We start from the raw sequence: 25180 nt of genomic DNA, 5'->3' as shown, positions 1-25180 counted from the left end.
ATTTTCTAGAGAGGAAATACCAGGCCAGAGAAGAGGGACAGTGGCTCTATTTCCTCCTTCCTCATTGTCTTACCTCTGTGGATTCTGCATTGATCCTCCTGCCCTGTGTCCGGGCAGTGTCAGAAGGTGTTAGTCCTCTCAGTGAGTGGAGCCCCAGGCTGGGGACCAGACATATGCTTTGGATGCAAGGATGTGCAGGCCATGAGCTGAATTCTGTGTCTAAAATCAGAGTGTGTTTATTTCAAAGTTGGAAAGAGCTTTCCATCCACTCCCCAATGTCACCAAGGGTTATGACCATGTGGGCAGAGGGCCTGAGCACTGAGTGTGCCTCAGAGGAGGGGACCTAAGCTGGACCAATAATTTTGGGGCCAGGAATAAGTAAAGGTTCAGACATGCATGTGGGGCAAGGTGCTATTAGGGTTACATCTACAGGGACTGGGCTGGGGAAGCAACCTGCAGGATGTCAGTTATAGGTCTTCCTGCCCCTCCTTCACCCTTTGTGTACTTGTTACTTTGAACTTGGGCATTATGTTTTGATCTTTGCCCCTCCAGAACTCAGCAGCTCCACCACATAAATTTACATACAGTGTTCATCTCCTAAGTGTTCTTGCATACAATGGGTGTCCCATACACACTTGAGGACGCTGAGGATGCTCAGGCCCTCTGCCCACATGGTCATAACCCTTGGTGACAGCCTGATCTCAGGTCCCCTTCTATGCCTGCACTCTTGAGACCAAACATGGACAGAAGAAACCCTGGCTGTCATGCTACCATCTGGGAGCCCAGCTCCAGTGAACACATGCAGTCCTATTCTGTCCCCAGTCCTCTCCTGGACCTTACCCTCCTGTTTTTCCTCCCAGCTCCTGGGCCTGGTCTCCTCTTCAGTCTCATCTGGGGATCTTGCTTCACTGGGAAGACAGAGGGTCCTATCCTGCTCTGGCCCTGTGGATAGACCCCTCTGCTGGAATCAAAGGACCACTTGTGGTGTGATTCTGGAGGATGTGCAGGGCAGTTCTTCTTGTTCCTGTCATTGAGCAGTGAAATAATTGACCTCTTCAAATCAAACCAACAGATGCTGTAAACACTTAAAGGGCAAGCTCTGAGATCTGGGACCCTTTGTATCACTTCTTAGGAGGAGGTGCCAGGGTGTTCTCAGCCATCCCTGTTCCCAAACACCAGTGGGTCTGTAACTGTAGGGCCTTTCCCTAATGTGTGAGCTTTGCAGCACAGTGTGTGTGTGTGATTAGAGCCAACCATGGTTGGTTGTTTGCAAGGTAAAAGGCTAGACCTCAAGAGAAGCATATAGGAGAGCACTGGGCATGTGAAGAAGCGTGGCCACAGGGAAGGGGCTGTTCCAGTGGGTTCTGCTGCAGATGAGCAGAATCCGGTCGAGCTCAATCAATACACTGTAATTACCACTTAGCCAGCAACAGTCTGTTGCATCCAGAGATGAAACCTTGCTAAGATGTAATTTTTATAGCACTCATTTTTAATTAAGCAAAGGTGATATGCTGAATAACTATTGAATGTCAAGCAAAAAGCCTGTCTGATATTGCTTTTGAGAATTTCCACTCAGAAAAAAAGTGGGAGTTTTCACAATAGAAAGTTGTGATGGCACATAGAGACTGTTGATATTTCAGATACAGTTAAAATTTAACTCATTCCTTTCCCTGCACCCAGCAGTACCTCATGTTATATAATTAGAGATATAGCAATCACAAATGACATTTTAACTTGTAAAATTGTGTGATGTTACTTACCATTTGGAAATACAGGAATAAGAACCTGGTCCCATTTCACCAGACATGAATTTCTAGTACAGTAGTTGTTCTCTTAAGAGTTGGTATCATGGGATGACAGTTCCTCCTGTCATCCCATCACTGGTCGCTACTAGCCAGTGGCCTGAATGTCTTATGTTGCTGTATTGGTCAGGATGTCTGCAGTTTACATTTAAAAACTGGTTTGTTGTGTCACAAGAGGTGACTAATGGTGCATACCTCTCTTTGTATCCTCTTCAGTGGGTTTCTCACATGTTCTTATTACTAACCCCTTCTCAACGTATGTTTTGCAAATATTTAGTCCCTTTCTGTTCTTGCCTCTTCACTCTAGTCATTGTATTCTTTACTATGTAGAAGCTTGTTAATTTGATGGAAGCACATTTGACTATTTGTTTTCTTTTCTGTGCTTTTGAGACCATTCAAATATACTGAAGCATTTCATATGCTTTCTTCTATTAGCTCATAGTTTCAGGACTTAGGTTTATATCTTGAACCATTTTAGGTTGATTTTTGTGTGTGTTGAGAGACAGGTCTAGCTTCATTCTTTTGCATATGGGTGTCCACTTTTCTCAATGGTATTTTATTGTGAAAACTATTTATTTTTCAATATGTATTCTTAGGACCTTGTTAAAGGTCACTTGGCTGTAGATATGTGGGTTTACTTCTATGTTCTCAATAATTGACTTTTTTACTAAATATTTTAAAAAATTAATTAATTTTGCTGTGGCCTGGGAGTACAGTGGAGGATGGCCCAAGTGCTTGGGCCCTGCACCCCATGGGAGACCAGGAGAAGCACCTGGCTCCTGCCATCGGATAATCGCAGTGCACCGGCCATGGCAGCCATTGGAGGGTGAACCAACGGCAAAAGGAAGACCTTTCTCTCTGTCTCTCTCTCTCACTGTCCACTCTGCCTGTCAAAAAGAAAGAAAGAAAGAAAAAAGAAAAAAAATTAAATAATTTATTTGAAAGACAGTTTCAGCAGGGAGAGACAGAGGGAAGGGGAGAGAAAGGGATGGAGAGAGCAAGAGCTCTCTACTACTTACATAGCTAACACCACTTTAAATTTGAAGATATAATAAACACCTTTAACAGCCTGTCTTGCAAGAATTCAAGAGCCCAGAGGAGCAACAATAGGTCAGTTACATTCCCCAGCTGATTTAAGGAGCAAAGAGCTTCATTCAGGCTGTCCATGTGGGTATAGGGGTCCAAGCACTTGGGTAATCTTCTGTTACTTTTCTGGACACATTATCAGGGATCTGGATTGGAAGTGGAGCAGCTGGAATTTGAACTGGTGCCCATATGGAATTCTGTTGCTTCAGACAGTGGTTTAACCCTCTACACCACAGCATCAACCCCCAGGATAGACTTTGGTGTTTGTGTAGACTGCAGATAAATCACAACCAGGAGGGCAAGAAGGTGTAGATCAGGGACAGGATACAGAATTCCCTCAGGATGAAAAATAAGAAGAGAGTGAAATAGAAATATCTGATAATGGAGATCAGAATGATTCATCTCAATGGGATGAATCAGGAGATGTTTGTATGTCTCTAGATGATTAACTGACTTGCCATACTCCTCAAGGATGCTGTGTTTGGACAAAATGTGAATGAACAATTTGGATTGTTGAACTTGAAGACTTGTAAAATATGCTACATGTTGGATGAGGTAGCTATATTCCTGTATAAACTGTAGGATCAAAGCCTTATGGGAAAAAAAGCACTTTAAAAAAATATTTGCACAGGACTGTATAGCAAATAACCATATCGTTGGATTACATGGAGTCCCCACATATTCAGTCAGTTATCAAAGTAAAATACTTTTTATTTATAGGATATGCAGTAACTGGGTCCTTTAAAATATTTTACCTGTCTTTCCAGAGCTTACATTTATGTGCCACTTCAACATGAATGCAGAAAACCCATTTAGGAAGTACAGTGACTGTGACCATCAATCTAACCATCAAACCACTCAGGTTAGTTTGTACTAGTAGAATTTTGTTTCTATTTTGATTAATTTTATTTTTTGATACAGATTTTCAGTGAGGGGCTGTTTCTTTCTAATTTACTCTAGTAATAGACCCTCTCATAAGTTAAGATCATGTACTATTAGGATTCTCAGACAGTTACTTCCCTGTGGTCCTCTCTTTGTCATAGTTCTTTGTCCTCATTTTCCTCATTTATTAGATGTCATGCTAAATTTAGCACCTTGACAATGAAGAGTTTATGAAACATTACAGGAAGGGGAAATTGGACAGTAACATGTAGCTTTCAAATTTGGGGAAAAAAGAAAACCTTAGCTGGTTTTAGTAGAACTATCCTGATGGAAAAGTGTGTCAAATGAGTTAATTTAAAAAAAAATAGTTAGAACACTGATACTTGTTAGGTGTATAATACATCTCAGTTGTTTCATGGACATGAACCAAGAGGAAATGTAAAAGGGGAATGGAAATGAGGGTGAAAACAGAAAATGAAAGGATCAGTTGAAAAAATATATAAAAAGCCTGAAGATGACTGGAATAGTATAATATGGGGAAAGGTGTGAAGAAAAATAGGTTTTCAAATGACTTAAAATATAAAACTTAAATAAGATTTATTTATATTTTTAAAGTTTTCCTGACTACAGGATGGGGGATTTAGATTCATTTTTCTGAATAATGGTCCCCAAAGCTAATTTTTTTGAGTGCCACATTTTCCATTATGCAACTTGGATTATTTAATCCCTTACAAGGTGGGTGCTGTTGTCTCTATTTTATAGAAGAATGGCTTAGAGAAATTCAGAAACTTGCCTAGTTTAAAGCAGCTACGACAGAGCTGGGGTTTGACCAGATCTGATTCTGAAGCCCGTGCTCTTTCTAGGAGGCTGTATTGCTGCCTCATTGAACAATTGTTCATAGAATTTTAGCTCTTTAAACGAGTCTCTCTATGGAGATTTGTATTTCCCCTATATAACAGCTATGTAAGTAGTTCTATGTCATCTTCCCCCTACCATCCAATACCCTTACAACTAGGACCAGCACCCATATGGGATGCTGGCATCACAGGTGGTGGCTTAACCCACCCACAACAGCAGCCCCAGGATGGGGGACTTTCTGTAAGGTGGATGACACCTTAAGAAGGCTGTTCCTCATGAGGAATCTTAAGAAGGCACTGTATTTTTCTGAAATTAGCATTCAGGTATTGGAAAAAATTATAATACTTGTGCAACATTTCAACACCTACATCTAGGCTGAATTGCCCACACTAGGCCACTGGCCTTTAATTTCCTTATCAGTTTTTTTTTTCTTTAAGAAGGCACCATCTGGGACCCACGCTGTGGCACAGCAGATTAAAGGCCTTGCCTGAAGCACCTGCATCTGCTATGGGTGCAGGTTCTAGTCCCTGCTGCTTCTCTTTTGCTTCAGCTCTCTGCTATGGCCTGGGATAACAGTGGAAGATGGCCCAATTCCTTGTGCCCCTGCACCCACGTGGGAGATCCAGAAGAAGCTCCTGGCTTTGGATCGACACAGGTCCAGCCGTTGTGGCCATCTGGGGAGTAAACCAGCAGATGGAAGACCTCTCTCTGTCTCTACCTCTCTCTGTAACTCTCTTTCAAATAAATAAAATAAATCTTTAGAAAAAAAGAAGGCACTATCTTAGAAACAGAGAGTGAGTCATTCCCATATCATAAATCTATTGGGCCTTGATCTTAGACTTCCTGGCTTCCAAAACAATGAGAAATCAATTCCTGTTCTTTTTCAGTTACCCAGGTCATGGTCTTGTTATGGTAACCCCAAAGGACTGAAATATCCTGGAATGTCTTTTCTTCCTCCTTATGATTTGAAGCAGTTTTGGAGGTTATAGATTTCACAATTTGCTCTTACTTTGCCTTCCACACTGGACTACATCAACCCACTACCTTGCAGCTTTCCAGGGTTTCTGAGGAGCAATCTGATGGTGAACTTCAGGGTAAATGATGAAAGAAACCTCCCTCTCAGCTCTATGAATATGAACCATGCACCTGATGGTGACTTGGCAAGCATAATATTTTGTTCTATTGTCATGATGCCAGTGAAGTGGTACCAACGTGTTGAGATGTATCATGTTGAATATTCTGAGTGTAGACTAGAGGAGTTCTACCAAAGCCAAGAGTTATTTACAAATTTTAAAACTAGAAATGAAAAGTCCATTGAAACAGCCTTCAGCTGTTAATTTATCAAAACCTAAATATCAATTACTATCACCAACATAAGCAAAAATTTTTGGGGCCCTTTCACTTTAACCAAGTAGAAAGTTTCTTGAGAAAACCACCAAGGTGTATCATCACTCATGATTGGTTTATAGCTTGCTCTGACATCAGATGAGCCATTGTTATGTCATTCCAATTGCCTTAACAGTTCCCTGGCTTGGCCTAGGTTCTTGTTCAGTTGGCCCAGGAAGCTCTGTGGAGACTGCCTGAAGGACTTGGATGACATTTACTGGTTTTCCCTTGTCTTGTCCTTTGTGTTGTTGTTTTGTCTGTGTGTTGTTTTGTCTGGTCTATTTGTTCTTTTTACCCTAGTGGTTCTTTTCCTTTTTTTTTCCATTTTGTTTTGTTCTTTTTTCTATTTTTTCAATTTCTCTCCCCCTCCCATTTTTACTTTGTATTCTTGTGTCTTTGTTTTCTTTAAATATTTATTTATTTATTTATTTATTTTTGTTATCACAAGCTAAATGTATTTTATGCTGTGTTCATTTTATCATTCTTGTGTTTCTCCCATTTTCTGATTGTTTTCTCATTTTTAATCTTTTGATTTAGTTAGGAACATTATAAGACTTATTGATTAGAATTGTTACCATAGTTACCATAGTTGGTGTTGCTTTACTTTATCATTTTTAGTATTCTGTGTGTTTTATAACTTTTAATTCTTAATTTTGATACAGTTTTAGTGATTAGTATACTATAGTTCATATAGTTAGCATTATCTGTTAGCATATTCAGTTTGTTCATTTTTGTTTCAATTTTGCTTGTTTGATTTTAATTTGTTTCACAGTTTTTATTGTTAATTTAGGTGATTAGTAAGTGTTCCAAGTGTCAGATTGCAGGGGTGGGGGGTGGGGGTGAGTATCCCCACAATGGAAGGTCTCACAGCCTTCAACAGTGAGGAGGAGGTCCTGGATGGGTACCAGGTTCTCAGGTTCATTGGCCAGGGCAGTTTTGGGCAGGTGAAACTGGCCTATCATTGAGAAAGCAGGACCCAGGTGGCTGTGAAGATCGTTGAGAATGGTGACCAGTGCTCCTGCAGCTTCCAGCAGTTGTGTGCAGAAGCAGAAATAATGAAGGGGCTGCATCACCCTCACGTTATAAAACTGTTGCAGCTAAGGCACACAACAGAGAGAACCTATATTTTTATGGAGTATGCAATCAGGGGGACCTTAGATGTTTTATGATAGAACGAGGCTACCTACAAGATGAAGAGATAAGTCAGCTATTTAACCAAACTTTATTAGCTGTGCATTACTGCCATACGCAGCACATCGTGCACAGAGATTTAAAGTTAGAAAACCTCCTTCTAGATGCCAATCTAAATATTAAGTTGACCGATTTTGGGCTCAGCTGCAAATTGGCTGATGGAGAATGCTGGAAGTATTTGTGTGGGACCTTTGAATACTGTGCCCCAGAGGAATTCTTAGATGAGGAGTTCAGTGGGTACAAGGCTGATGTCTGGAGTCTGGGTGTGGTCCTGTACACCATGGTGACAGGGTCACTACCTTTTTTTTTTATATATATACAATTCATTACAAATAGAAAATCAATAACACACTGAATGTATGTCAACTTGATTTGAAGTCTTCAGTATGAATAAATTCAACACAGTCCTTTAGATACAACTTCTTTTGGGTTGACAGCAACACTTTTTGTTATATTGTATGTCTTGTAAATTCCAATAAGTCTATCCAAAATCTCAAACATGTTGTTTTGAAGAGAAATTATTATGAACTGGGCATTTTTTGTTTGTTCATATATATAAAATGCAACAATGGACACATTTTTAAAATCAAGGGCTGCATAAATTTCATCCATGAAGTAAAGGGGAATGGGTTTGTAATGATGAAGAGCAAATACTAAAGCCAAAGAACTAAGTGTTTTCTCTCCTCCAGAAAGGTTGAAGATCTTCTTCCAACTTTTCTTAGGTGGTCGAACACTGAACATGATTCCTTCAGAGAAAGGATCCAAGCTGTCTACAAGCTCCAGTTCAGCGTCCCCTCCCAAGGTAAGCATCTGATAATTTTCTTTTAATTTATTTGTTATTATATAAAAGCCTGCCATAAATTCATTTAGCCTCTGTTTCCGCAGATCTTCATATGCTTGTCCAAAATTATCTCTTTTGTAAGTAATTTTGTCCAATTCTGCTACCTGTTGCAAATATAATTCTTCCTTCTTTTTATATTCTGCAATGTCACCAAGGTTTGGTTTCATTTCATGACACTGGGCTTCCAAAAGTGCATCTGATTTGTTATGGAATCTGGATTCTTGATTGCTTCAAGGTCTTTGGGGCTCAAAACTGAAACCTCTTCAACAGGATTATCTTCTATGGGATGCAGTGATATTTTTGAAATCTCTTTTTGCCAATATTTTATTTTAGAATTATGTTCAGCAATGTGGCCATCTATTTGCTCAAGTTTCAACTTAATACTAAGTGCATCTTTTTGAAGAGCATGTTCATTTTCTTGAATAACTTTCAGTTCTTGAAGTAGATTACGATGTTTTTTCTGGATCTCAGGTAATGACTCCTCTGCAGTATTTGTATTTTTGATGACCTCTGTTGCTTTATCTTCAAGACTTTTTAGCTCTGCTGTTAGGTCTTCTACTTCTTTCTCAGTATCTTTTATTTCTTTCTCTGTACAAATGACTGATTCTTGTGCTTTTTTAAGATTTCTGTCAGCCATCTTGATTGCTACCTGGGCTTTTGTAATAGCAGAAGCACATTCATCTAACTGCTTATTTATTTTATCAAGTTTGTCTTGTTGGGCCTTGAGTATATGGTTATTGATTTCTACAATGATACTGTGTAATCATTTAACCTCAGCTTCTACAGTACCAGCTTTCTCAGCCACATCATCATATTCTCTTTTAAACACACTAACATTTTCTTCAAGCAATTTCTGCCTTTTTTTTTAATCAGGGGCTGTAGCAAGTACATTAGCTTCAAGTTCCTTAACTTGGACATTTAGATATTCTTCTTGCCCTGATAATCACTGGATGCTTGCAGTGAACTTTTCTAGTGTGTTTCTCATTTCTTGTTCACTATGCCATAACTTAACTACTGCTTCTTCAAGCTGTACTTTCTTTTTGTTCTTGGATTTGCATTGCTCTTTTAGAGTCTCTCTGCAACTGTGATTCCATTTTATTTACCTCTTCTTCAGAGATTTCAATGACAACCAATGAACCCATTCTTCCTTTCATTACTCTGCTTCCACCACCAGTCATAGTACCTGACTGTTCTATGATTTGTCCTTGTAAAGTTACCACTCTCCATCTTCTATCTTTCTGGTATGCTACTCTTGTAGCTTGATCCAAGTTGTCAGTTACCAAGGTATCCTGTAAAGCAAACTAAAAAGCTTGGAGAATTTCCTCATCTTTTACTTTGACTAAATCAAATAATCGAGGAGTATTTTCAGGAGTTTGAATTTTATTCTTTTTTTTTCCCACACGTCACTACCTTTTGATGGGGAGGATTTTGTGCAGCTGAAGGTAACCATCCTGTCTGAATACTACAGAATCCTCTACTACATAAACCCAGAGCTTTGTAACCTGTTGGACAGGTTACTGACCTATGACCCTGAGGCAAGGCCCATAGTGGCAGAAATCATAGGCCACCAGTGGCTCAGTGTAGGACATGAAGCACCTGAAACAAATGAAGAGTTTCTGTTTCTTCCCCAGGAACAGGAAATATGAGAATTCCCATAGGGCCTATGCTCTCCACTGTGGCTTAATGAATGGGATGACTCCTTGTCCTCTGTGCCACACTGGGTGATATCCCAACAGCAGGGATACAGCATGCAAAAAATACATGGACATAGTGAAATGGAGCCTCTAGTGTCTCCTCAGGGTCCTGAAGCTCTAAGTTCCCTTGAGGACCTGGGATTCCAGCTGGACCATAAAGCAGGCTCCCTGCCACCCAAGCTCCAACCCAGTCCCCTGTACTTCAGAAGGACCACAACAAAGTGAAGCCCATGCCTCAGGCCATCCCCAGTGCTCAGAGCTGCCCCATTCTCCAGTGCCTCCTGGGACACTCAGACTGCAATAGCAGAGCCCGTGAGTGTGCCGCTTTCAGCTCCCAACCACTGATGCTTGAAGAAGACCAATCAGGACAGAATCCTTGCCATGGGACTCCCAATATGAGTAGCAGTGAGTCCTGCAGGACAGATAGTTCCCAACTGGTCATGTTGACAAGGATCCCTGCTGCCTGTGCAGTCCTCAGCCACGATCCTCTGACCTCCCTCTCCACCACACTGAGCACCAACAGCAGTGAGGATGATTTAGAAGTCAGGAGCTGCTCCCAGGGAGCACCAGAGAGACAGAGCATCCCAGGAAACAGCAGCAGGAGGAGGAGGCAGGGACCTAAGATACTGAGGCTAAAAAGAGCAAGGGTGGCCCAGGGATTGGCAGGAGGATTGTAAAATTCTTCACCTGGATGTGTTGTATACTGCAGCCCCAGAGGAAAGCCCTTGAGTCCAGAGTACAAAGTGGCATCTCAGTAGCCTCTTGGGAAATGCCCAAGAGGTGGGGCCCTTATATGAGAAGTGAAACAATTAAGAGGTAGTCATGGAATCCTGTCTGGGAGAGGGAAGGTGAGGAGGCAGTAAGAGAAATTACAGGCAGAGAGGGAATATACTGTCCCATTTTTCAAATGGGACAATAAGGTAAGGTAACATTTTTTCATGGTTTGGGGTCATGACCATTTCCCAAGAGAGAAGATACAGATACATGGTGTTCAAGTCTGTTTAGAAAATGAATCCATTAATATAACTCTCTAATTAAACTTCCTGTACCCAGGCCTTATTAGACCCCTTCCTTAGTTCCCCTCCTGACTAGCAGGAGTATCATTTTCTCAAGAAAACCTACTTTTGCTTTTGCTCCCCCACCCTCATTATCTGTGTTGTGATTATTTATTGCTGTGAGACAAAGAATGGACTTCAAATTCCTGCAGCATCGTTGGTGCCATGACTTGGATTGCCTCAGATCCATTGGAAAGGTGAGTAAGGCAGACTGTTTCTCTGGTTTTTGGAAAACACCTGATCTTCTACATAGTCATTTTTCTTTTAAAAACCTCAGGTCTTTGAGCCAATTAAAAGCAATTGGTGTGGGATACTGGTTTTAAGATACAGGGCCTAAGTTGGATGACACTTTTTGTCCTCCTTCCACTTTATTCTTTCTTTGATTATTGCCTGCATTATGTGCTCAGGTGGCTCTCTGCCCTGGGAACTCTTATTCTGAGTTTCATTCTCCAAGCCCACATTCCCAGTTCCCTGGATGAGAATCTCCTGTGACAACTTAAAGCTCCTAGATCTGAACTGAGGAGCCTGCATTGCAGACCTAGGTGGCGTCTCCCATTGAGCTGTATTCTTGTGTGCCCCAAAGAACTCAGGACCCATATGTATGGGAAGAAGTCACCTGTGCCAGTTAACTAATGCCGATGCTTTCCATTTTCCTGCCCAGGTTTTTCTTTGCCAAAGAGCTCGTTGGAAGTAATCCCAGTAATCCCAGAGCCATGCTCTTAAAGATGACCTCCTGGGAAAATTTCTATCCTCATACCACACCGCTGTTCCCCCTCTGCACATTCAACAGTCTGGGCAGCAAGGATCACTTGCCCTCCCTCCAAACTTTGGCCATGAGAGTATTAGTTGAGACCCCCTTTGTGGAACCTCATTTCCAAGTTCAGCCATATGTCATGGTTCAAAACTGGGGATGTAAGGCAACTGGTTTCACTCACACTAGGCATAGGTACAAAGACCTGTATAGTGCAGGTGCCTAGTCCTGTCTCCACCTCCTGGAGTGCATTGTTAGAGCCTGACTGGGGGAAGACAGCATAGGTATGCTTGCTTATTCCTACTAGCCATTTCCTCCCATTTCATGGACCTCAGCATGCAGGATGCCAGAGAGCATTAAATGAGTACAAATCTTATCCAACATAAAGAAACCTGATCGGGAGGAGTGTGTTTAGGTACACACACCTGGTCCTATGGGCTGCTGCTGCCCTCATCCTGGACCTCATGGTGTACAGGAGGCTGCAGAGCAGGAAATGGGGTAGCATGAGAGAGAAATGCTGAAGCAAGCTTCTCTCTTTATCTTCTCAGCACAGATGGGAAACAAATCATTTATAACTGGCTGTCCTTTGGGTTGTGTTCTTAAACACTGAAATTCCTTTGACTGCCAGAATTAAAAAAAAAGAGAAGGTTGTACTTTCTCTGCACCATGGCTTGGCTTATTTTCAAACTACAGGATGAAGAGAAATGGCTTCCTGAGGAACCTAGATATTTTGCCTAATGTCTATCTCCACTTTCTTTCACAATATGGTGCTAGATCACATCTTTCCTCCATAGAATAATTTAAAAATCCATTATCAGGTTGTGGAGCCAAAGTTCTGTTGTGCTTGTAATAGGGACCACTCCACTCTAGTGCCTGGTTTCAAATTTGTGTTTTGTTAACTTACTCCTCTTCCTAGTGTGAGATGGGTGGAGAAAGACTCCTCTCTCAGCTCAGCATTCCTCTGCAGGAAGGCATCTCCCTTTCAGTGACTTTCAGTGACTCCCTTCCCCCTCTATGACATTTGGCTATATAACAGTCTCATGTAACTGGACGTCAGCTTTAAAGTGATTTCTCCCTTTTGGAGCTTAAATATCACTGCCTTCAGAAGGAAACCTGTTGAAGTGAAATGGACACTATGAGAAACGGTGACTTGATCAGCATAGCCCTGACTGTTAATGAACAACTTAATACATTATCCCTCTTAGTAGTTTTTTTTTGTCTGCTCTACTTAATATGACTGGTTTAATCCTGTAATTAATACACAGTTATTCTTAAGTGTTGAAATTTAACTGAAATGTGATCCCTGTTAAACATAAGAGTGGGAATAAGAGAGGGAAGAGATGTACAATTTGGGACATGCTCAAGCTGACTTGCCCCAAATGGTAGAGTTAAAAACATACCAGGGGACTCCAATTTAATCCCATCAAGGTGGCATGTACCAATGCCATCTCACTAGTCCAAGTGATCAATTTCAGTTCACAATTGATCATAATGAAAGGACTAAGAGTCAAAGGGAGCACATAAACAAGTCTAGTACCTGCTAATACTAACCGATAGAATAAATAAAGGGGAGAGTGATCCAACATGGGAAGTGAGATACTCAGCAGACTCATAGAATGGCAGATGTCCTAAACAGCACTCTGGCCTCAGAATCAGCCCTAAAGGCATTCGGAGCTGGCTGAAAAGCCCATGAGAGTATTTCAGGCATGGAAAGCCAAGACACTCTGGCAAAAACAAACAAACAAACAAACAAACAAAAAAAAAAAAAACAAAACAAACCTAAATGAAAGATCTCTGTGAGTGAGATCCCAGTGGAAAGAACAGGTCTTCAAGGAAGGAGATACCTTTCTCTGAAGGGAGGAGAGAACCTCCACTTTGACTATGACCTTGTCTAAACAAGATAAGAGTCGGAGAACTCAAGGGGCTTCCATAGCCTTGGAAACTCATGACTGGAGCATGGGGAGATTACTGAGGCCATAAACAAGAGTGTCAATTTGTAAAGTCAACAACAGGAGTCACTGTGCACTTACTCCTCATGTAGGATCTCTGTCCTTAGCATGCTGTACATTGAGACTTAATGCTATAACGAGTACTCAAACAGTATATTTCACTTTGTGTTTCTATGGGGGTGCAAACTGTTGAAATCTTTACTTAATGTATACTAAACTGATCTTCTGTAAAAAAAAAAAAAGAAGAAGAAGAAGAAATTATCAATTCCCAACTTGACTCTCACTGGTATTAAACATGACAATAGGTCTGATCGGATTTCATCATCATTTAAAAACATCTGTTATTTTTCACTTTATGTTTCTGTGTGGGAGCAAACTGTTGAAATCTTTACTTAATGTATGCTAAACTGATCTTCTGTAGATAAAGAGAATTGAAAATGAATCTTGATGTGAATGGAAGGGGAGAAGGAGTGGGAGAGGGGAGGGTTGCGGGTGGGAGGGACATTATGGGTGGGAAGCCATTGTAATCCATAAGCTGTATTTTGGAAATTTATATTCATTAAATAAAAGTTGAAAAAAACAATTTATTGACTTTTCAATGATCCACTAATGTAATAGTGAAAATTCCAAAGGTAGATTATGTTCTTTAGTAAAACTAAATACATAAATAATGTCATAACACCCCAAAAAAAAGTTTCCAAACTTGTTTTCTAAGTTGGTTAAATTGGTTTGGATAACATAACAGGATGTGATTAGAGTCAGATTTTAATAACCTTTAGGGTGTATTTTACAGAGAAAGAAACATTAGTTTCAACCCATGAAACAAAAATGTGGTGTTTCCATGTATCAATGCTTGGCCTTGGTACTCCCTGAGATTGAATGAGAAATGGCCACTTGGTGGATTTCTTGTTTATGTCATTGTTTTCCTGCTTAACATTGTTTAATTTAAATAATAGGAGATGATTCCCTGTATCCAAGTTTTATGCAGGTAGACCAAAGTGAGCCACAACAGAGTGGTTCAAAAGTGATTTATTTAATGTGCTAATTCTTCTAAGGTTTTTGTATCCCTTTTTGTGACCAACAAAGAAAAGAGCTTTTTAAATTGATTTATATGTTATTTAGGTTATACAAGTTTCATATGTTTCCTATATACAGCTTTCAGGACACAATGGGACTTCCTCTCCCTCCCACTCACATTCCAACTCCCCCATCTTGGATTCCCATTCTTAAGTTTGACAGTGAACTCTTGTCAGTATACTTAGTGATCATACAGTTAACCAGCATCAAAGCTTACAGAACTATATGCTTATGTTCTACTTGAATCTATAAAGAAAAGAGAAAGGGATAAAGGAGACTAAGCTCTGGGTGCAGGGCCCAAGCACTTGGGCCATCTTCTACTGCATTCCCAGACCATACAGAGAGCTGGATTGGAAGTGGAGCAGCTTGGACTCAATCTGACACCCATATGAGATGCAGGCACTACATGTGGTGGCTTTACCTGCTACAGCACAGAGCCAGCCCCATGCTTCACTTTTTGATGAACCACATCTCAAGCTTTTGTTCTCTTACATACATTAGGAGCACATCCCAGGTCTATTACACTAAAGGATAGGGAGTTGCACAATGACAAACCATGATAGGGCTTGGCACTCAGGTGCAGCTGTTGAAGCTGCTGCTTGTCAATCCAGCACCCCATATCAGAGTGTCGGGTGATTCCCAGCTGCCCGGCTTCATATGCATCTCCTTGTTAATGTATACTCTGGGAGTCTTTAGGTGATGGCCAAAGTGCTTGCTCAATTGCTACCCATATGGGAGATCTGGATGGTGTTCTGGGCACCTGGCTTTAACTTGGCCCAGCCCTGGCCATTGTAGACATTTGGGGAGTGACCTGGTGGATGGAAGGTCTCTCTGTCTCTGCTACTGGTCAGCTGTCTCACTTTATCTTTCTGTCTTGCTGTCATTCTGCAATTCAAATTACCAGAAAGTGGGGATCAACAGCAGCCAACATTATGGCACAGCAAATTAAGGTACTGCCTGCAACCATGGCATTCAATATGAATGCAGCTTCGAGTCCCATTTTCTCCAGCTATGATTTAGCTCTTGCTAACATGCCCAATGAAGCAGCAGAAGATGACCCAAGTCCTTGTGCCTCTTGTTTTATAGGAGACCTGGTGAAGTTCCAGGCTCCTGGGTTTGACCTGGCCCAATTCCAGTCCCTGTGGCCATCTGTGAGTGAACCAGCAGATGGAATATTTCTCTCTTTATCTCTGTCTCTCTCTCCCCTCCCTCCTTCCCTCCCTCCCTCCCTCATTTCCTCCTTCTTTGTCTCTTTGTAAATCCACTTGAAATTAAATGAAACTTAAAAACTTTTATTTTGTTACTTTGGTGTGTTTGAGTGTGAGAGAGAAAGAGAGATCTTCCATCCTCTGGTTAATTCCCCAAATACCTGCAATATCTGGTGGTGAGCCATGCCTAAGCCAGTCACCTTAATGCTCAATCCTGGTTTCCCATGTCAGTGGCAGGAACCTCAGTATGTGAATTATCTCCTGCTACCTAGCATGGTGTGAATTAGCAGGAAGGTAGATGGGAAACAGAGCTGTGACAAATGCAGGCAGCCTGGGGGCTGTCATTTTTGTATAACTCTTTAAACTGATGCTTGAGATGTGATACCCCATGCAGGTGCTGGTTCCTGCCCTGGCTGCCCCACTTTCAACACAGCTCCCCACTATTGCACCTAGGTAGAATATGGTCCAAGCCCTTGGACTCCGAACCCATGTGGTAGACCCAGATGAAGCTCCTGGTTCCTGGTTTAGAATTGGCCCCGCTCCAAGCTGTTGTGGCCATTTGCAGAGTGAAACTATAGGTGAAACACCACCCCCCTCTGACTCTCTCCCTTTCTTCCTCTTTCCTTTCCTTCCTCCCTCCCCACCTCTTTCTCTCTGTTTCTCTCTTTCTTTTTTAAGATCTATTAATTTGAAAGGTAGAGTCACAGAGAGGGAAGGAGGGAGGGAGGGAGGGAGATGTGTTTTATCTGTTGGTTGACTCTCCAAATGGTTGCAACATCACAGCTGGGCCAAGAACAAGGAGCTTTTTCCATTAGTTGTAGGGGCCCAAGCCCTTGAGCTATCCTCTGCTGCATTTCCAGGTACACTAGTAGGGAGATATGTTGGAAGCAGAGCAGTCAGGACTCAAACCAGTGCCCACTTGGGATACTGACACCACACTACAGATGGAGGCCTATCCCAGTATTCCACAGCATCAGACCCAAATAAATAAATAAATTCTTACCTAAGAAAAATTAGGCATTCTGGGATGGGATGTAGCCATCCCAAGTAGTGCTCTCATCAGTGTGCCAAGGACCCATCCCCTGGAAGCTACATTTCTATTATTCAGCCACTCATTTTGTGGTCTGTTTTTTAATAGACATAGAAAACCTATATAGCACCCAAGTATTCTTGAACAGGTGAATGGGGGCAGGAAGAAGCTGATAGAATCACACAGTTGAATACTTCTCAACAGCAGAACAGAGAGAGCTTTGGGGCCATGTGGTAATGTGGGAAATGAGAAGGTATTTTGCTGAATAAAGGAAATCTGTCTCATAAGATTGCCTGCTATACCACTGGTGCAGTGTTCTCAAATATGCAAACTTTTTAACATATTCAAGCAGGTGACTAGCAAGGAGACCCTGAGGTCACCAGGCCCTCCTGGTAGCTCCAACTCTACTGCCAACTCTTTCTTTCCAGGCAGTTTCTACAAAAATATCCTTCAGAACTGGCACCTGCCAAAAATACTGCAAACTCTTGTTGACCTATAGCTAATTATGATGTCATTAATTTTCAGTTACCATAGCTGACACTTCTACTTCCATCATGCACTTGATGCCTTTAATACTTCTGATATTTCCAAAAATGGGATAGGCAAGGAAATGGGTGGTACTCCAGTCCCCCCAAATTCTAACCACCTTTAATACCTTGAATATTCAGTTAACCTGACCCCAAAGCCTATTCCTTATGCCTCCATATTATATAAAGTGATGGACCTGAACCTCATTGAGTACAACTCTAACTTGAGTATGCCTACAGTGCTTCTTGAATGTATACTTCCACATTCTGTGCAAATAATTCTTCTGCTCTCTGCTCATTTTACCCCATCTTATTCTGTAAATTTTCCCTGCATTGGAGACAGGAACTAGTATGCAGGCACCCTATGACATTACCATGACAGAGAAAATGCCATCAGTGTTCTAAGCATTTGAAGAGTGCTGCATGTGTAAAGGGCCAGATGACACTGCTTTTCTGGGCTGACAGAGGTATTCTGTATTCCCACTGTGTTGTGGGTTCTAGGAGCCTGTGCATGTGCTAGAAGTCACATCTAAAGAGAATGTCATTGAAAGAATTACAGACAAATATCCCTGATGAACATAGATGCAAAAATCCTCAATAAAATTCTGGCCAATAGAATGCAACAACACATCAGAAAGATCATCCACCCAGACCAAGTGGGATTTATCCCTGGTATGCAGGGATGGTTCAATGTGCACAAAACAATCAACATGATACACCACATTAACAGACTGCAGAAGAAAAACCATATGATTATCTCAATAGATACAGAGAAAGCATTTGATAAAATACAACACCCTTTCATGATGAAAACTCTAAGCAAACTGGGTATAGAAGGAACATTCCTCAATACAATCAAAGCAATTTATGAAAAACCCACAGCCAGCATCCTATTGAATGGGGAAAAGTTGGAAGCATTTCCACTGAGATCTGGTACCAGACAGGGATGCCCACTCTCACCACTGCTATTCAATATAGTTCTGGAAGTTTTAGCCAGAGCTATTAGGCAAGAATAAGAAATTAAAGGGATATGACTTGGGAAGGGGAATATCAATTTCTCTAGTTGTGAATTTGCTGATTATAATATAGGGGCCCATGTTGTGGCTTAGTAGGAAACACCCCTGTCTATGATGCTGGCATCCCATATGAATACTGGTTCAAGTCCTCCCTGTTCTGCTTCCAATCTGCATCCCTGGTTATGAACCTGGGAAAGTGGCTGATGATGGGGCAAAAGCTTGAATATATGGCACCCATGTGGGAGAACCAGATGGAGTTCCTGGCCCATGGCTTTGGTCTAGCCTGACCCCAGCTATTACAGCTATTTGAGGGAATGTACCAGCAGATGGATAATATTTCTTTTTTATTTATATTATTTACTTACATATTTTTATCTAGGAATATTTTATTTAAGGTAAACAAACTTCATGCATTTCATATATACAACTTTAGGAACATAGTGATTCTTCAAACCCTTCCCTCCCTCCCACCCACAGTACCACCCATCATTTTCCTCTCTGTCTTCTTCCCATTCTTATTTTTTGCTAAGACCTATTTTCAATTAACTTTATTCACATAATATTAACTCTAAGTGAAGAGTTCAACAAATAGTATGAAAAGAACAAAAACTGTTCCTCAACAGTTGAGACAAGGGCTTTTCAAACTCACCATATCTCAAAGTGTCAATTTCACTTCTATAGATTACCTTTAAAGCATTCTATTAGTTACCACAGATCAGGGAGAACATATTGTATTTGTCCTTTTGGGATTTGCTTATTTCACTAAGTATAATGTTTTTCAGTTCCATCCATTTTGTTGCATTTGACAGAATTTTCATTTCATTTCTTTTTTTTTTTAGTTCTGTGTTGTATTCCATGGTGTTCCTATACCATAATGTCTTTATCCAGTCTTGGATTGATAGGCATTTGTGTTGATTCTATATCTTAGCTATTGTGAATTGAGCAGCAGTAAACATGGTGGTACAGATACCTCTTTAATATGCTGATTTCATTTCCATTGGGTAAATTCCTGGGAGAGGGATGGCTGGGTCATATCATAGGTCTATATTCAGATTTCTGTAGTATCTCCATACTATCTTTGTCAGTGACTGGACCAGTTTACATTCCCACCAACAGTGGTTAAGGGTACCTTTTCTCCACATCCTCGCCAGCATTTGTCGCTTGTTGATTTCTGTATGAAACCCACCCTAAATGGGGTGAAATGGAACCTCATTGTGGTTTTGATTTGCATTTTCCTGATTGCTGATTTTATGTATCTGGTGGCCATTTAGATTTCCTCTTTTGAAAAAGTCTATTCACGTCCTTTGCCCATTTCTTAGCTGAGTTGTTTGTTTTGTTGTTGTTGAGTTTCTTGATCTCTTTATTCTGGATATTAATCTTTTATCAGTTGCATGGTTTATAAATATTTTCTCCCATTCTGTCAGTTGCCTGTTCACTTTACTGTTTGTTTTGCAGTTCAGGAGTGTCTCACTTTGATGTAATTCTATTTGTCAAATTTGGCTTTGATTGACTGTGCTTCTGGGGTCTTTTCCAAAAAGTCTTTGCCTAGGCCAATGTCTTGCAAGATATCCCAAATATTCTGTAATAATTTGATGGCATCATGTCTTAGATTTAGGTCAAAGATCAATTTTGAGTGGACTTTTGCATAAGATGTAAGGTAGGGGTCTTGTTTCGTACTTCTGAATGTGGAGTTTGCAGTTCTTACAGAACCATTTCTTGAGGATACTGTCATTGGTCCAGGGATTGATTTTAGTTACTTTGTCAAAGATAAGTTGGGGATAGATGCATGGATTGATTTCTGGAGTTTTGTAATCTGTTCCCTTGGTCAAGCTACCTGGTGTTCTTTGTCAGTACCAGGCTATTTTGATTATAACTGCCCTATAGCATATCTTGAAATCTAACATTGTGATGCTTCCAGCTTTGTTTTTGTTGTAGAAATTGTTTTAGCTATTTGGGGTCTCCTATGTTTACATGTGAATTTCATCATCATTTTTTCTAGATCTGAGCAGAATGTCCTAAATCTGACAGGAATGGCTTTTGGTAGTATAGACATTTTGATGATACTGATTCTTCCATTCCATGAACAACGATGATTTTTTTTCCATTTTTTAGGATCTTCTTCTATTCCTTTCTTTAATGTTTTATAATTTTCATCATAGAGATTTTTATATCCTTGGTTATATGTATTCCAAGGTATTTTTGTACTTATTTTGAAAAGAAGTGGTATTAGATTTTCATTCTCAGCCATGGTGTTTTCTGTGTATACAAAGTCTATTGATTTGTGTGCATTAATTGTATATTCTGACATGAAACCACTTTCATGAGTACCAATAGTCTCTTAGTGAAGTCTTTTGGATTCTCTCTATACAGAATCATCTTATCTGTAAACAGGGACAGTTTTATTTCTTCCTTCCCAATTTGCACCCCTTGGATTTCTTTTTCTTCCCTAATGGCTCTGTCTAAAACTTCCAGGAGTGTATTGATAGTAATGGTGAGATTGTGCATCTTTTTCTGGTTCTGGATCTTAGTGGAAATGCTTCCAACATTTTCACATTCAATAAAATGCTATCCACAGGCTTAAAATACATTACTTTGATTGTGTTGAGGAATGTTCCATATTTACCCAACTTGCTTAAGGTTTTCATCATGAAAGGATGCTGTATTTTATCAAATACTTTCTCTGTAGAAATTGAGGTAACCATATGGTTTTGGTCCTTCAATTTGCTAATGTGATATATCACATTTATTGACTTGTGAGTGATTAATCACCCCTGCATAATAGGAATTAATCCCTCTTGGTCTGGTTGAGCGATCTTTCTGATGTGTTGTTAGGTTCTATTGGCTATAATTTCATTGATTTTTGCATCAATGTTCATTAAGGAAATTGGTCTATAGTTCTCTTATTCTGTGTCTTTTTTTCTTGTTTTGGAATTAAGGTGATGCTAGCTTCATAGATGGAGTTTGGGAAGATCCCCTCCAATTCTGTTATTTTGAATAGATTAAGTGGATTTAGATCTTTAAATGTTTGGTTGACTTAGCAGTAAATCCATCTGACCTGAGCTTTTCTTTGTTGGGAGGGTCTTAATCACTGAATTTCCTTCTTGGTTATTAATCTGTTTAGGTTTTCTATGTTTTCATGACTCAATTTGGGTAGGTTGTATCTGTCCAAGAATCTATTCTTCAACAATTCCCCACCCCCCCCTTTTTTTTTGCCAAACAGCTCTTTGTAGTAATTCTTGAGGATTCTTTTTATTTCTGTGGTATATGTTGTTACATTTCCATTTTCATTTCTGGTTTTATTAGTTTGGGCTTCTTTTTTTTTTTGGTTAGTTGGGCCAGTAGCATTTCAACTTTGTTTATTTTTTTTTTTTTCGAAAAAGCATCTCTTCATTTTGTGAACTTTTGTTTTTTTTGTTTCAATTTTGTATTTATTTGATTTATTTTATATCTTTTCTCCTATGAATTTGGTGTTTGATTTGTTGTTTTTCAAGGTCCCTGAGATGCATCAGTAACTCATTTATTTGGTGCCTTTCAAATTTCTTGATGTAGGCAGCCATTGCTAATCACTTCCCTCTTAACACTGTCTTTGCTCTTTCCCATAAGTTGTGATAGGATGTAATATTGATTTCATTGGTTTCCGGAAGTTTTCTTGAGTTCTCCTTTGATTTTCCCTATGACCCACTGTTATGTAGTTCAGTCTTAATGTGTTTGCATATGTTCTAGTTATTCTTCAGTTGTTGATTTCCAGCTTCCTTCTATTGTGGTCTGAGAAAATGCAAGGTATGATTTTTTTTAATCTGCTGAGACTTGCTTTATGACCTAGCATGTGATCTATTCTAGAGAAAATTCCATCCACTTGGGCCATCCTCTATGATTTTTCCAGATCGTAGCAGAGAGCTGTATTGGAAGTGAAGCAGCCGGGACTTGAACTGGTGCCCAAATGGGATGCTGGTATTTCAGGTGGTGGCTTTACCTGCTACACTACTGAGCCAGCCCCACTGAATAAACTAAATATTTTAAAAAATAAAATTTATGATTTAGAATGTTGCATACTTGAAAATTGCTGTGAGGACATAAATGTTCTCATCATAGACAAGTATGTGAGGAGATGAATGTGCTAATTTAATCGATCTATCCATTTCAGAAAGTGCTGCTGGTTTGCTCCCAAATGGCCACAATGGTCAGGGTTGGATCAGGCCAAAGTCAGGAGACTGGAGTTTCCTCCATGTCACTCACATGGGAGGCTGGGTGCAGGAACTTGAGCCATCTTCTTCTGCCTTCCCAGGAGCATTAGTGGAGCATCCTTGTTAGGAACTGTGCCCATATGGGATACTGGCACTTTAGGCTATGGCTTAACTCACTGTGCCATAGCTCTGGCCTCTGAAGAGTGTTTATCACTCTTCTCTATTCTGTTGAGGAACAGTAGTTTTTCTACTTAATACTTGTTGAATTCTTCATTTAGTGAAGGTTTACCCTTGTGATTATAAAGTAATTTGAAGGCATGTTATTATAACAATTAAAAGCTAAATAAGAAAATAAAGGAGGAGAGAGGTGGGAGTGAAAGACAGAGATAGGAGGGAAGTATCATTATACTCATAAAACTGTATGTATGAGATACGTGAAATTTGTTCACCAGATACAAAACCTGCTGTGTATTTAAAATTGTTTTCATAAAGCAGTATATATGAAATTCATGAACTCTTTATAAGTTGTCATATTGTGGTTGGACATTTTTTCTGAAAGTGATTAATCTTTAAATGTGCTGGGAAATGCAAATGTGATAAATAAGCCATTTATGTGAGCTTTTAGTTTTAACTGACTGGAAGTCAGGCTGTGTTTACAGTTTACAGTAATAGTAAGCAGCAGAGGATAAAGTTTCCTCTAGTGACCTTGCTTTTGTCTCCTCATTATTTAGTGCATGTCTTTGATATCCTTTAGCCCATCAGTGCCTTATACAAAGGCCTCAGCTGAATGCCACATTTAACATGGAGCAGCTCTGTGGTAGTAGTAAGGTGTGGGGAGGTTGAAGTGACCCTTAGTCCTATGTTTAGATCTCAGCTACTTGCTGAGCTTGTGTCCTTGGGTTGTAACCTTCACCTGTGCTTTTCAGTGTTGTTTTGCTTTTTCATTGGGATGAGGAAGAGGGGAGAGAGGTCAAGTTGCTATTTCCCACCACACAGGTTCATGCAATGGGAGAACAAATAGAAGACCAGGATACATTCTGGAGTCAGAGGAGAGAATTGAGTGTCAGAGAAATTGACTGGACTGCCTGAGGTGTTGGTAAGTGTGACCCATCTGAAAGATGCAGGCTTTAAGCATATTGTTCATGTTTATGGTAGGTGATAGCATTCTCATATTAAGGAATCATATTAAGGATGAGAAGGCCCATCATAGATGAATTGTGAGTTAAACCAGATCTGCTAGATGCTAAGAGGCAAGTCAGGGAATGCACTCAATCATGCTTGATCTCAAAAGTGTGTCTCCAGAGCCTCTTCTCTGCTTCTTGTGAAATGTAGTTCCTCTGAAGAAGGGAGTCATCACAAGTTTCTGGAGTAGCCAAGCAACTGAAAATTTTAATATTTCTTTTATGGAATTCCAAAGAGTGGCTGGGATTTGGACAAACCTAATTGAATGAGGATGTTTTTGGAAGAGATGTATTTATTAGTGTTGGTAATAGAAGAAAGAACAATAACACTAGATGCTTGATATTTTTATGTGTTTAATTTCTGTTGAAGATAAAATTATTTGAGATTATAGAATTTTCCATGTGAAATAGTTCCTACTGCTAGCAGGGAAGTTAGGCAAAGATAGTTTCACAAGAATGTAGAAGTTTAACAGGAATTTCATTGAAATAGGGTACTTTTTTATTAGATTTAAAATATTATGCAATAAAGAATCTTTTTCATAAACACATTTTACATGCATAGTGCCAGATAATGTACAGTTGCTTCTAATATATTGGCATAATGTGATTTTGTTGAATGTTCCTCAATATCAGAAATTGCTTTTATCTCCTTCTAGTTAACTTACAGAAAAATTTTGAAAATATCAATAATGTCATGATGTAGTATACTGAAGCTGTAAAAATGTCTTTGGAAAAAAGTATCATTCTCCTTTTGATTTTTATGTTATTTTGTTGCTCTCTGAATCATTTATACCTCATAATTTGATTATTTTGCTATTGCTTCTTGCAATCAAGTTTCTTTTTATATAATCTATCAAAGAAAAGTCTTGAATATAAAATAAGGTTCTTTTTATTTGATATTTGAGTCAAACAATTTAAGATAGATTTTGGTCAACATTTGAATTAATATTTTTAATTATGTTCCTTTATTTCATACACATAAATATTAGTGAATCAAAGAAACAATATCAAAATTCAGACACAAAAGGAGTCTCTTTGATGGAAAGCTGAAATTTAAACCAAGATTCCTTTATTAACACATTAGGAGCCTGTGCTGTGGCATGGTGGGTAGGGGCATTGCCTGTGGTGCAGGCATTCCATGTGGGTGCTGGCTCATGTCCCGGCTGCTCCTCTTCTGGTCCAGCTCTCTGCTATGGCCAGAGAAAGTAGTAGATGGCCCAGATCCTAGGACCCCTGCACCCATATGGGAGACCCAGAGGAGGATCCTGGCTCCTGGCTTTGGATCAGCACAGCTCAGGCCATTGCAGCCATTTGAGGAGTGAGCCAGTGGTTGGTACACCTTTCTTTCTCTCTCTCTCTGCCTCTGCCTCTCTGTAACTCTGCCTTTCAAGTAAATGAATAAATCTTTTTTTTAAATGCAATAAATCCTAGAAGCTGATGTAAAAACCAAAGAATGACTCAG

At 39.9% G+C, this 25180-nt stretch overlaps 2 pseudogenes; one reads left to right on the top strand and one right to left on the bottom strand.

Moving 5' to 3' along the window:
• The first annotated feature begins 6868 nt into the window (after nt 1–6868).
• On the top strand, nt 6869–7560 carry LOC149120410 (sperm motility kinase pseudogene; annotated as a pseudogene).
• Nucleotides 7561–7577: 17 nt separating this feature from the next.
• On the bottom strand, nt 7578–9434 carry LOC149120409 (structural maintenance of chromosomes protein 4 pseudogene; annotated as a pseudogene).
• Nucleotides 9435–25180: the final 15746 nt, after the last annotated feature.

This window comes from Oryctolagus cuniculus, chromosome 19, assembly GCF_051225735.1.
Source record: "Oryctolagus cuniculus isolate XC-2025 breed Fujian yellow rabbit chromosome 19, ASM5122573v1, whole genome shotgun sequence".
Classification (NCBI taxonomy): Eukaryota; Metazoa; Chordata; class Mammalia; order Lagomorpha; family Leporidae; genus Oryctolagus; species Oryctolagus cuniculus.
Note: the sequence above shows the minus strand (reverse complement) of the source record. Positions and strands in the feature narration are given on the sequence as shown.